The sequence below is a fragment of the Ostrea edulis genome, chromosome 9, assembly GCF_947568905.1.
Source record: "Ostrea edulis chromosome 9, xbOstEdul1.1, whole genome shotgun sequence".
Lineage (NCBI taxonomy): Eukaryota > Metazoa > Mollusca > Bivalvia > Ostreida > Ostreidae > Ostrea > Ostrea edulis.
The window spans coordinates 56568182-56571817 of NC_079172.1; the positions used below are offsets into that span (position 1 = coordinate 56568182).

At 36.0% G+C, this 3636-nt stretch overlaps 1 long non-coding RNA gene and 1 other non-coding gene across 2 annotated transcripts in view; one reads left to right on the top strand and one right to left on the bottom strand.

The window, feature by feature from the left end:
- LOC125660486 (uncharacterized) overlaps positions 1–2586 on the top strand; it is a 20574-nt gene extending 17988 nt beyond the window's left edge. The window contains exons 3-4 of the long non-coding RNA XR_007364369.2: positions 2005–2163; positions 2447–2586. This is a non-coding gene — a long non-coding RNA (uncharacterized LOC125660486). The remainder of the gene's footprint in view (positions 1–2004; positions 2164–2446) is intronic.
- Trnat-agu (transfer RNA threonine (anticodon AGU)) lies at positions 372–445 on the bottom strand. The gene has a single exon. It is a non-coding gene; the product is annotated as a tRNA-Thr (tRNA).
- Positions 2587–3636: the final 1050 nt, after the last annotated feature.

Consider the following 3636-nt stretch of genomic DNA (forward strand, 5'->3'; position numbering starts at 1 on the left):
GAAATAAAAATTATCATTTGACAAGAATTTAATCCACAGATTTACACATGACACTTGGTAGCGATAGCAAATTACGACAAAATATTGTAGTATAGAAGGAGAGAGGAGAAAATCTTTGGCTGGACCGGGAATCGAACCCGGGACCCCTGCATTACTGGTCAGTTGCTCTAACCACTGAGCTATCCAGGCCGATATCCACGGTCCGTATAGCCCTAATTACTACATTCCTCCCTCCTTAAGATCAATTATAATTTTATAATTGTCTTTCAATATCAACCCAGGCTCTTTTCGCCCCTGGCAGGCCAACCTGCACCACCAGGGGTGGTCAACGGGACCAAATGTAGTATATATCGGAGAGAGGAGAAAATCCCTGGCTGGACCGGGAATCGAACCCGGGACCCCTGCATTACTAGTCAGGTGCTCTAACCACTGAGCTATCCAGGCCGATATCCACGGTCCGTATAGCCCTATTTACTACAATATGATGACATTTTCCCCGCGATACAACGTCGTGACGTACTTTTTTTATTATGACGTCATATAGCATGTCTGTACAGCATTGTGATTTTTTCGGGAAGCTTTTTAAAACTACGCTGAATCCGGTTCTAAATTTATAATAATTCGCAACCATCACGTGATCATCGTCTCGCATATCCTTCACACTCCCCGTCGAGGCCTCATTACGTCACCTACGAATAGACCTCTCCTATGTGACGCAGCACAATATACAGATTTGTATATTGTGAGTCCGCGATTATCACGCAGGCAAATAACATTAAAGAAGTAGTTCGCAGTTAAAAGTTTGAAGATATTGATATTAAGAGCATTAATATAAAAGTATGGATTTTATTTTAAACATAAAATGATCAAAAGATCATTAAAAAGTAGGGAGACTGTTCAAATTATTGTGTAAAGTAATGAACTTGATGTTTACGTTCTTGTTTTGAAAGTTGTTTACGTTTGACGTTATGTTTTTTCGTCATTCTACAGTGACATCACAGTATACGCGGCCTAAGAAATTGCTATCCCATAAAATGCCTAAGTGGAAGAGTTTGGTTTGTGAGCAAATGAACTCTGGTGGAAGTTTGGCATATCCTTAAGTTGCAATTTTTTAAAAGACAAAAATCATACATCTGATACAAGTGGTGAATTTGTCCGAGAGAAAAAAATGATGATAAAGGATCGATATGGAATATTAAACATAATTTACGTTCCTTAGTTTACCAGTTGAATTTTACAATGTTGTCATGTTTTAGGGGGTGTCATTATTGAAGATAACTCTCGGATGGGACGTTAAAGAGTGTCCCGTGTCAAGGATTACATCCCCCTTGGCACGCAAAAGATCATTTCCCTGATGCTCGAAAAAGAGTAGGCTCACTGGGGGCCGTCAGGGAAACTCAAACACTCCCAACCAAACATAATTCAATTAGTTAACCGCCGTAAAATGGCTGACATATTGACAAAACGGCGTAAAAAAATCAATCAATCTCAAAAGATAACATATTCATGGACGTTTATGGTTTTCTATTACGTTTCAATGTTTATCATCTGTAAAGCGTAAAGGTTTCTAATCGAGTGACACAGTCATGATGGAATTTAATACTGGATATTAATTTCGTAATCATAGTTAATACATACAAAGGAAATGAATATTGACTTTAATGCATTGCAACTGCTTCACACATGTATACCAGTATGATGATAGTTACAATGTCAGTGTCGCGCCCTATTTCAGTCAGAAACAAAACATTCTCGTACAAAACCCGAAGACTCCTTCATCCGCCGAAGGTTTAACTTCTCTTCTGCAGGCATTTACTCGTTTAACTCCATTTTTAAAGATTAGTGAGGAGCATACAAATATTAACAATAATACACTGCAGGGGCGAAGACACATGTGATGAGGAAAAATATCCAATCGCAAGTTCCGAATCTAGTTCTTGTACATGTATCTAATCATGATAGTGCTGTAATAAGAATTTATAATGTCTACATTTTTTATTATAGGAGCTGACAGACTGTGTTCAAACAAATATTTATTTGGAAAATGCCAAGATGTTGGTAACGCCTGCTTGGGTGGCTATGTTTCAAACTTGTGCGGAGGTGGAAATAACCGGCGTTGTTGTAGAGGATTTGGTCGATAAAAAAAAACTTTGATAAAGAAAGGTGATAAAAACTTCGTAGAAATAGTATTTTGATTTCAGTTTTAAGTTTACAAATGATAAATGGTGGAAGATGCAAAAGGACCTCAAATCTAAGGATGACTAAGTAACAAATTGACAGAGAATTTTATTACTTTGTGTGAGATTTTAAAAAATATGAATAGTGTTGATGAGCGGGCTGAACGTATTTTAATCTCTCTGAAATTCAAAGCCCTTCTGCTAACAGTGATGAACAACATTTCTTTAGATGAACAACATTTCTTTTAGTACGTGTCATATATTTACAGGGTATTTGGAATCAATTCGAGAACATCAACATCAACAGGCATGCGTGGATTCCAAAAAAGATATTCAAAATCAACATTCACATGTGATATATTCTACCATGGCTGTCAAATAATTTGTAGTAAATCGTTTTGCTACAATACTAAATGGTTGTTATATTTGCAAATCTACCTATCAAATCGTATAATATCGTCACGCACTTAATGTATCTCAGATTTTGGAGCAGGTGTCGACTATCAAAAACTCCAATTAACCGTAAAAGCCCACCACGTATTAAAAAGTGTTGTTAGGATTACCAGATTTTCTTAATGTATCAGAAGCGTACCATAAATATATAATATAGGAACTTTTGTAAAATGTCAGTTTTCTTACAATGTACTTGTATTTAGCGAACCTTTGAGAGATCAAAGATCAGCGAAATATGATAAAATATCAACATTGCAATATAACAGACCATATAGGCAATTTGTATTAACATATCTTTTCCAATCTTAAATCTAGCGCTCACTCTGACTTTACAACTGCAGAGATGAGTTCAGTTTTTTGTCATCCTTCATAGTCTACTTTCCTCAGTGATAACCTTTGACTCGACGTTTAATCCTTAACAATCAACAAAACTGAATTTATTTCGTAATCATGACACGTGTGTATTAGACTATCAATTTGATGTGAAATAACAACCTGGCTGGAGGTTGATAACATATATTTTAAAAAATCGGCTTTACTAAGAAGAATTTTCGGTCTTACATGTACATGTACTACGGGTTACTCCGTTTACCTGATCAAGATATTGGGCTTACAGCGGATGTAATGGGTTTACAGGGAATGGTGGCACCTAATTCCACCTCTAGTGTGCCCAGGGATCTGTGTTTTCCCTACTTGTAATTTTGTATTCGTTATGGGATTAATCTTCATTTTTTATACAAGTAATATCAAAATTCATATCAATGTTGATACATTTGTGTACTGGCATATAATAGAAACATAAAGTTTTTAAAAAACCCATTAAACCGTAACATGGTTTTCTGAGCAAATTAAATGCACATTTTGCTTGGTCTGCCTCTTCGTTTTTGTGATATTATTCCATGAAAACGGAGTTGTCAAACATTATTTACTTTGCATACTGACTAGCATACATGCTTTCATCGACCCTTATTCTAATCAAGAAAAAGCTGGATGTCATGATTTACAT